This window comes from Gouania willdenowi, chromosome 5, assembly GCF_900634775.1.
Source record: "Gouania willdenowi chromosome 5, fGouWil2.1, whole genome shotgun sequence".
NCBI classification, from domain to species: Eukaryota; Metazoa; Chordata; class Actinopteri; order Blenniiformes; family Gobiesocidae; genus Gouania; species Gouania willdenowi.
In genome coordinates this window covers 33,208,984-33,218,794 of record NC_041048.1, presented here as the reverse complement: position 1 = coordinate 33,218,794, position 9,811 = coordinate 33,208,984, and positions in this window count along the sequence as shown.

Below are 9,811 nucleotides of genomic sequence, written 5' to 3'. Positions count from 1 at the left end.
AATTCAACTTTCTGTAATCAACACGGAATCTCCAGCTCCCGTCCTTTTTTTTTTAACCATGACGATGAGTGCGGCCCAGGGACTAGAGCTCTCTGTTATTACATCTCGGTCCAACATGTCTGCTAGTCGCGACCTCATTTCCTAAGTTTTCTTAAGTTAGTTTAACAAATTATTAAATTCAAAAAGAGGGTGAAAAAGGAAGTGGTAAATGAACATACATAATTTAAGACCTGACAAAATATAATTTAAGACCTAGTTTACAAAATATGGACATAGATTTGAAATCATTAAATTTAGTTTGTTCATGTTTCTTTGCCTGTCTTTATCCATGTTGGGTATGATCCTGACTTTTGAAAAAGGAGGCCGGAAGAATTTCTCTTTCTTCATTTTGCTTCTCTCCTTCTATTGTCCCACAGCTTCACCTGTCAATCAGTCACTTTATGACGGACCACGGTGTCATCAGCCCCTCCATGGTGGGAGGGGGTGTTGTGTGACTGAGCTGCTGCATTCAACTCTGCGCAGCCACAGACTGTCTCTGGGTGTAGGTAAGCTGTGCCCAAGACCGTCCATTGACCTGTATTGAAGAGGACTTACTGCACATGTACAACTTTTAACAAGAGTGAATCATAAAGATTTGTGCGCCCCAAAGTGGAGACACGTCACCAATCAGACATAGATGAAGGAAAGAACTTTACTCATAATTATTATTTATATAATATGTAAATGCAGATATGCTTTTGTTTTGTAGTATTTTTAAGTAATTATTATTATTTTTAATTTTTTTATGTCTTCCTCAAACTAACGTGGTGAGTGGTGTTGCGGCGGCGCCCTAGCGCCCCCAATTGGCCAGCCGACACTGAATCATACTGTATATGTATTCAGCAGAAAAAAATTGGTTTTTTTGCAACAGTAAGTACTGTTTTGTCACTGAGTACATTTTCTTGGATAGAGAAAAGATATAAAAAACACAAAAACAGTTATTTACCCATCTCAACACAAATCAAAACAGTCCAGCAACTTCTACAAATGTAGGTGTGAAAAAGGAAGAATTCTTCACTTCATTCAGGGCTGCTAGTTATTGTCACTTTTGTAAGTGGACACCCGGACATCAAGGGTGAACTTGAGGATAGGCGTATCAATGCCAAAGCAAGGTTTTCTACGTCACTTTCAGTATTGTGGAGGTGAATGAATGCATTGCTGTTGCAATATGTTTTTGATAAAAGACAAATTGTTAAAGAAAAGTCCAAGGCCTTTCAGCGCTAAACCCTGAGGCGTCATCATCCAGGGTCAGTAAAGACAACTGACAATGTGGAGGGCGAGAACAGGAAGTCCATATTATTGAAAAAGGAAATAAAAAGGAACTGGGGGAAGAAGAATAGTTAAACTAAAACGAGTAACACAAACTACGTATGTGAACTGGCTCCAAATATCCCCATTAAAAAAGCAGTATTTTATGTAACAATACCACACTTGAAAGGAATAATGGACTTCCAAATAGTATTACTTGCAAATAAAATCAGGTTAAATTAATTTATCTCTATTTTGTAATTACATACAGTACTTTTTGCTCAATATTATATTGTTTGCACGGAAAAGACTGGTTCCCAATTGCAATTTGCACATGCGCCGCGACCCTTCTACGTCACAGGCCTCGGGGTCATCTGGACAAAACTACAGAAATCTCTGAGAAAAGCAAAGGAAAGAAGAGGGATAGAAAAGGATTTTTCAGTAATACTGTAAATACAACACCGTTCAAACAAGGAAAGTGTCCGATTCAATTGCAAGTTGCTTTTCCGCTTGTGTCGTGTTGAGTTTGTGCGTCATTTTTGTGTTTGCTTCCGTGTTGTGTTTTCAAGTGAACTTGATGATAGAACGGGAAAATGTTGTCTGTAATTCATCAGACAAGTTATACGTGGTCCAACTTTACAACTTACATGCAGAATCAGTGCTACACACAGAGCTACACGGTGTGTTTGTGATTATTCTGCTAAAGGATTATAACCAGTGTTTATTACACACATAGGGGCGGATTCACTAAACGTTTAGGGGTATTAAAACATGTGCAAACATCACTCCACGTGCTAATAAGGGGTACAAACCTTAGGGAATCAGGACTGAGCGTGTTCAGCATGTCACAATGCAGCCACAGTCCATTTAACGAGTTTCCCTCTGATGAATATGTAATGTAGGCGAAGGGCCACAGAAAAATGGGAGGGGGAAATGCAAATAAATTAATGCAGTGGGCGCAATGCAATTCATCAAACCAGGAACTGTTTGTGGTGAGTTTTTTATGCTCCAAAAATAGTATGACCAGAGCTTAGTTTGTGCTGGATCCTGCGAAGCCCCTCATTTTGCTTTTATGTGTTTTGATTCAATTTTGAAGTCTTATATTTGGAGAGCTGTGTCTTTTAATGAGTTGAAATCACTGGAAATGTCATTGTACATGCAAAATCGAATGTAGACACTGAGGGATTTTTAGGAACATTAAGTCCCAGGCCTGAGTATCACTTGAGAAGTGTGATATTCCATTGTTCCTTTGTATTGCTTTTGGGGGTTGCTGTATCGACATCCTAATTTACATGATGGTAAGCCAAAGGGCAAGTGTGAACATCAGCCAGCCAATGGCCAGCAACATGCTGGGGTTCGGGGGTGAAAAACCCAAGAAGGTATCTATCACGGGTATACAGCAGAACTCAAACGCAACGCAGGAAGGAGTAGGAAGAAACTGAAATATCTAAAAGATTGAATAAACGGGCACCAAACAAAACAAGGAGGATAACTGAAATATTCCTCAATCAGATTTGTTTATTAATAAGGAACACAGATTCCACACTTTACAATCAGAATCAGGAACTCTCAATAATTTCAAAGAGCTTGAAAGTCTCTCTTCACAGGTTGACAATCTAGCAAGAGACTGACTGAACTGAGGGAGTATATATAACCTCCTCCGACTTGACGAGGGAATGAGGAGCAGCTGTGGAGAGCAGGAAAACTGGGCAGGCAGGAAAACATGGACAGGAACAGGCAAAATCAAGGAACAGGGAGTGACTAAATAAGCAGACTCATGACAGTATCTGTACTGCTTGAAGTTGGTATTGAGTCTTCTTAGAGCCTGCAAACTGGCAGCATGCTTTCCTCAGACCAGAATTCTCCCAGCTTCCTTCCACCTGTATGTGTGTAGGTGCTGGATGGTTGTAAGATTTTACTTGTGACCAATTTAGAATAAAAGATAATTAGCAATACCCTTGTCATCTCTCCTTGAAGCTGATCATTAAAGAACTGGGAAGGTAAAGGTAATAAAAACCTTACAACACAGTGCGAGTGATGAATACAGGGCAATGTCAAGCCACGGCCCCACGTCTAAAGTGTGATTTTCTGCAAAATTCGTCTCTTGTCAGCTTGGAAAATGGTAGAAAATGGCTAAAAAAAAAAAGCAGTTGGATTAAAATAGTTTTTTTAAGCCCATAAGTGAAGCAAAGCCTGAGGTAAAGAACTCCAAGTTTTTTTATGTGGAAATCGCGGAGCAGCAGCAGTTAGCGTAGCGAGTAGCCTCCGACAGACACGACACAGGAGAAGAACTATCCGGTGGACATGAGGAGGACTCAGGGACAGAGATGATAAAAGGAGAAAGTTCTGCTATGGAAATTGAGACCAGAGAAGTTTGGACAGAGACTCAGTTCAAAGCCAAGATGAGCTGCTACTCTTGGCTGATGAAAGACAAGGCAAGCCTCGGCTGTGACATATGAAAAAAAGTTCCGATGATACACAGTTCTCCCTCTTTTTTGGACAAATAAAATGTAAGTACACATTATATTTTCATTTTCATTCATTTCATTTCATTTCTGTGCTGCTGATTCATTAGAGGAGTTATGTTATGGGTACAAACTGCGCTGTCCATGGTGCTGAAACATAGCAGATTTTGACAGCTGTGGATGCGTTTCATAACGGGCGATTGTCTGTGCTTCTTTAATGCTGATTCATAATTTTTTTCTTACTTTTAACATTTAGGTTAATTGTTAGAAAAAGGCGCTTTAAAAATGTTTTTCCGTGACTTTTTTGTCTTTCTCTTAGTGATGATTTACAAATTAAGCACTGAGTTCGACACACATTCAAGTGCAAACTCACACATAGATCATCGCTGCACTGAATGTTGACACAATACACAGCGGAGATGGAAAAAATGCTCCAGTTAACCTTTCTAGTACAAGAAAATAATTTAAAAGGGACATATTATACCAATTTTTCACCGTTTAAAACAGTTCCTTGTGGTCTTTACAATATACAGTATCTGTGCTGGTGTTTGGTCAAAACATAACATGAAATAAGCAAAAGGGGAGGTTTAAGACCCTGTATTATCAAAGTCTTTGAGAGTGCTCTGTTTTGGGGGGTGTGCCCCTGGATTTGCATAGACCTTCCCCTTTCCCCACTCCTTTCGTCTGCGGGATGGCACAAGGTGCGCTCACACCGAACGTGACAAGATCACATTCAAAATCAATGTAAATGACGCAAATTCAAGAGGTCCTGCACAACCTAGTTGCTTAAAGTTGAAAAAATGTAACTTTTCAAGCAACTTCAAGCAACAAGTCCCCCGTCCTTCACTGTCTGTAGAGCCAAGGCAGCAGCCCCTCCCTCCGCTACAGTGACCCGCGCTGGAATTGCCGTGCGCAAATTGTCATACTGAGATTACAATGATATCAAATTAATGTGAAATGTGTATTAAGAAGTGTAATAATACATTTTAAATATTTCAGCAAGTTATTTGTCAGTGAAGTGCAATTTATGGTAAAAATTGATTTGAACATTAATTTTGAAATTGAATGAACAATCTCAGCACAGTGGAGCAAAGTAGCAAAAAGCACAGTGGAAGTAGCAAAAAGAAGCATAAAGCTACAAGACATTATTGAATGTTTGTGTAGCAGAGAACTATACCAGCCTCCAATTTAACTTCTTCAAATGTAATTTTAAACTGTCGGATGTGGCCTTCCCTTGGGGGGCGGGCATTGCTACGCCGGGTGTGGTGGCTTGGGGGTTGGCTTGTCTGGGGGCCTGGGGTGGTGGGGTTCATGGCTCCGGGACGGGGGAGTCCGGGGTGGGGGTGGCGCTGGGGGTGGCTGCTCTCGGAGGCGGCGCTTGCGTCCTGGGTTGTTGGGTGGCAGGGTGTTGCTGTGGGTTGCTCTGCCGGCCGGTCTGGGCGCCTCAGCGTGCCTTCGCTGAGGATGCCGCTGGCTGTCTTGGGGGACCGCAGGGGCCGGCGTGTGTAGCTTCGTGGGGGACGGAAAGGGGAGCTGTGGGGCCTCCCCTGGGTCGTGCTGGGTGGGAGTGTGTGGGGGAGAGGCCTATGGCACCTATCCTGGCGTATCCGCGTCGGGGGTGGTTGTCTGCTGGCTGGGTGGGGGTGTCCCGGGGGTGGGTCTTTGGGTTCAGCATCTTGGGGCGCGCCCCCTCGCCATCTGCCCGGGGACTGGCCGCGGTTCAGTTAGGCACCGCGCCGCCTTGGGCCGGGGTTGCTTGGTGCTCCGGGATGGTGCTCTTTGCTGGGGGGCGGCTCTAGCTGCTCCGGTGGTATCGGCCACTTGGTAGGTCTGTCCTGCTATCTGCGGACTGGCGGGTGGGTGGGATCTGCGCCTTTGGCTGCGGGCTGCTGCTACACACCGGGTTGTGTGTCGTTGGGGTGCCTCTTTCGCTCGTGGTGTCCGGCTTGAGTGGTGCCCTGGGCTCTGCGGTGTGGCTGGGCCCTTTGGTGGGGGGGGGGGGTGCTGTCTCGGGCTCATCGTGTGGGCGGCATCAAGGAAAGGTGATCTGGCAGGCTCTGAGGTGCTCGGTTGGTGCGCCTGGGGGCCGGCGGGGTGACTTGCAGTGTCCCCTTGGTGCCCTCGGCGGCTATGGGCATGTTCGTCGTCCCTGGGGGGGCTGCTCTCGGTGCTGCTTCCATTCCGGGTCCTTCTGGCCGGGGGTACCGTCCCTGCTGGCTCTGGCCGCCTGCTGGGCGTTGGCCTTGGATCCTCTGCTGGGGTCTCGGGCGGGGGGCTCTCTGGGCCCTTCCCTCGGGGGGTTGGGTGCTTGGGTGTGGGTGGGTGGGGACGGGATGCTGGCGGGGGGCCTTGGGGTTGGGGGTTGGGGTCGGTGGCGGGATGCGCTGGATGCCCGGCAGCTTGGGGCTTCCTCGGATGTGTGCGTGGGGCGCTGTGGCTGCTTCTCAGCCTGGGATCTCGGTGGCATCTGGGGAGCTACTCGACCATAGGGGAGTGGCCTGGGGCTCCTTGGCCCCCACTCTTTCTGCTGGTCTGGCTGCATCTACTCTTCCTCACCCTTTCTATTTCCTACCTTGAGTCTCTCCTCCCTGCTCCCTTTCCCCTCCCCCTCCACCTAGGTGTAACACTGCTCTCCCTTTTTATATCCTCCCCGTAATAAAAGATTTCTTACTCTTCCTTAGGGAGGGCTGCAATAAAATAAACTAATTTATTTTTTTGCAATAACAAAACATGCATTGCTGTCTCATAATGATTGCACTTCTTGTAGCACCCAGCGTATCCCGCCCCCCCCCCCACCCACCCACACCCAAGCACCCAACCCCCCGAGGGGAGGGCCCAGAGAGCCCCCGCCCGGGACTCCAGCAGAGGAGCCAAGGCCCACGCCCAGCAGACGGCCAGAGCCAAGACGAATGGGCAGCCAGAGGGCGCCCGCCGGTGGGCCCAGAGCCAGCAAGGACCAAGAGCAGCGCCCCCAGGGACGACGACCATGCCCATAGTCGCCGAGGGCACCAAGGGAATGCTGCAAGTCACCCTGTTGGCCCCCAGGCGCACCGACCGAGCACCCCAGATCGCCAGATCTTGGTGTCATTTTGCGTATTTTGGTGTTGTTTGTCTGTTCTCTTTGTTATTCAGTATATTTTTCTCTTAATTTGTGTGTTTTTGTTCTCGTTTTGTAAGTTACTGGTAATATTTAGTATGATTTTCAATTTTAACTAAAAATAAAAATTATAAAACCCCATTGTAAATAACCCCAGGTACATTTCTGTGTGTAAACAAGGTTTAAAGTGTTTTATTTTGGTGCTTATCAATATGTTTTACAATCAGTTGGAGTTAACTACCGGTTAAATGTTTGATGCTTTCATTTTGGCGGCATCAATTCCTTTTTGCTGTTTGATGCTTGAGATAACTTGATGTTGATGGAAACACACGGAGAAGTACAAGAAAACAACATGGAGCGGCTTTAAAAGTGTTTTATGTTTAACTGCCCCCTTGAAGATGCACAAGGTACGTTTAAAATGTTTGTGAATACTGCATGAATGTTTGGTGTGGCCAGAGTTGTATGTTTGTTGGGTTTTATGATGTTTGTCTGACAGTGACGTGCAGTCAGGATAGGCAAGGTAGGCATTGCCTACCCAAGGGTGAATTTTAATTATTTGTTTTAATTATAATATAATTATAAATTATTTATTTTTCAATTACCTATAAGTTTGAAAGTGTCAGCATTTTGTGCTTTTCATAGCCCAAATCGCTAAACATCGCTATTAACTAACCGCTGTAAGGCAGGAGGAGGCCACAGCCCTTCTCAAAAGCACGTTGCTGCTCTGCCTCTGTTCCCATAGCGTGTTTTTATGTGTTTGCGCGTGCGCAGTCAGTTCCCCAAGATGACAATAACCGTGCTAAGCTAAATGCTATACCTAAGTTCACAGTGCATTAGTGAACTGATATCACGTGGCAGCTGCTGCTACGCTCTGTAGGTCGTGGGGGTGATGACACTACAGTCAGGATGACAGTGCTTGAGACGATATAGAAATTTATAGGGTTAGGGTTAATATAGGAAAAACAACAGTTTTTAAAAGATGGGAGACCAACACCTGAGCTACCAGTCCTTCTGCAAAGGTAAGGTCAGAAAATTGTTCGTATTTTCTTCAGTGAATGGAAGGATTGGCTTTGTGGATGCACCTCACTGAGGCTGTTCCGAGTTGTTGTCATTTTCTGTGTGTTTCTGTGTTTCCATCTTGTTGGGTTTTTTATTTCTTATTATGAATTTTATATTTTGATAAGCGCATTGAGATGACTATGTTGTAAATAGCGCTATACAAATAAAGTTGAATTTAATTGAATTGAATTAACACTTGCCAGCAGAAACATATGGAATTGTCATTGATGTTGACATTGATGGTCTCGATTTGCAACGCCCTGCCTACCCAACCCTTGGGCCCTATAAAAGCTGCGTTAACGGAATCGCGGACGGAATCACGGAATCGACCAATAAAAACATTTAAACTCAGAAATGGACAAAATTGGCATGAAACTTCGTCACCGTAGTGCAAAAAACGTATTTTATGGGGAACACTCATCTTAAACCAATACAAACACCCTCTAAAACAACGCAAATCATCACTGACTCCTAACTACAGAACCTCTTGTACACTTTGCTGTGCCTGTGAAGTTCTGTCCGTGTTTCGTGTAACGCAGCAGCGCTCCGTGAGAACGTGATCAGCTTTAATCATGTTCCCCTGCTCAGTGTTCTAACTGTTATGCCTGGTAAACTAAAAATAACCCAGTCCATGTTGTCTTTTAGTTCTTTTAATTCCAGGTTTTTGTCCGTGTCTTGTAAGTACACATTCACAGTCAGTAAGCTCCCTCAAGTGCAACCGTTTCAGTGGGAACTTCCGGTTTACAAAACAAAAGTTGGAGCAACGTTATTAGAATGTTACATTCTAACATCTCATCAGAGCTACAGTAAAATGCATGTTGAAATAATGAATTAATAAAAAATTAACTAATGAAACACAATAATGAAAAAATCAAAGTTTATACTTAATTGATTTTTTTTTTTTTAACTAAGCAATGGAAAATGTAATTTTTTTTTTTTTTTTAGAGTGCATGGCTTATTAGCCAGAACATTGTTTTGTTTTGTTGTTTTCCTAAAAAACATGTTTTGTTTTCTTTTGTTTTTTAACTTCAGTGTATTGCATGGTGTTACTTTCGTCCTGACTATGGGGGACAAAAGTAACAAAATGCAACATCTCGTCAACGTCAAATTCCACATTACACAGAAGACAGAGTAATTTAAATTAGAATAATTTAAAATAAGTTGATCATAACTTAATCAATAAGCCTGATCAGATTCAGTAAACCATTGATCCCTGAGAGGAAATCAGGTGACATTAATGCTGTTCTCATACATCTTTACATGACATATAAATAATTAAAAAGGAAAGTCAAAATAATCCATGACACTACAACTTATACCTACCTTTTAATTGTGTGTACTTTATTTTTGACATACATTTTTGTTCAATTGTGAGTTTTTTTTTAATTTATTAGTATTTATTTTGTTTCCTCACAGGAGTTAAAAACTAATATTTTCTTTAAAAAATGATAAATATTTCTAAAAAAAATGGAATTTAAAAAATTAAAATGGAATAAACGGAATTTGGAAAAAATAAAACAGATTTTATAGGGTCCTAGAACCCTAGTGCGCACGGCACGTCACTGTTGTCTGAACTTTTGCACATGTTTAGGATTTTATGCAGGGACGTAAGAGCTTAGCATTTAGCTTATACTTTGTTTTTGTATATTTCAGCTCTTATAGTGAATTTAAGGTTTACTGCCAATAATCAGTAAAGTCTCAACCTTCATTCAGTTTGGGTATGCTACACCCATATTTTCAATGCTTTTATTTGTTAATTTTCCTCTCTCTCTCTCTCTCTCGCTTTCTCAAGTATCCCCTGTAGTGCCATTGCGTACCCTTAGGGGTGCACGTACCCCCATTTGAGAAACCCTGGTCTAATGCTGCATTCGACTGCACTCGGAACATGGAAAGATCCGGGCTG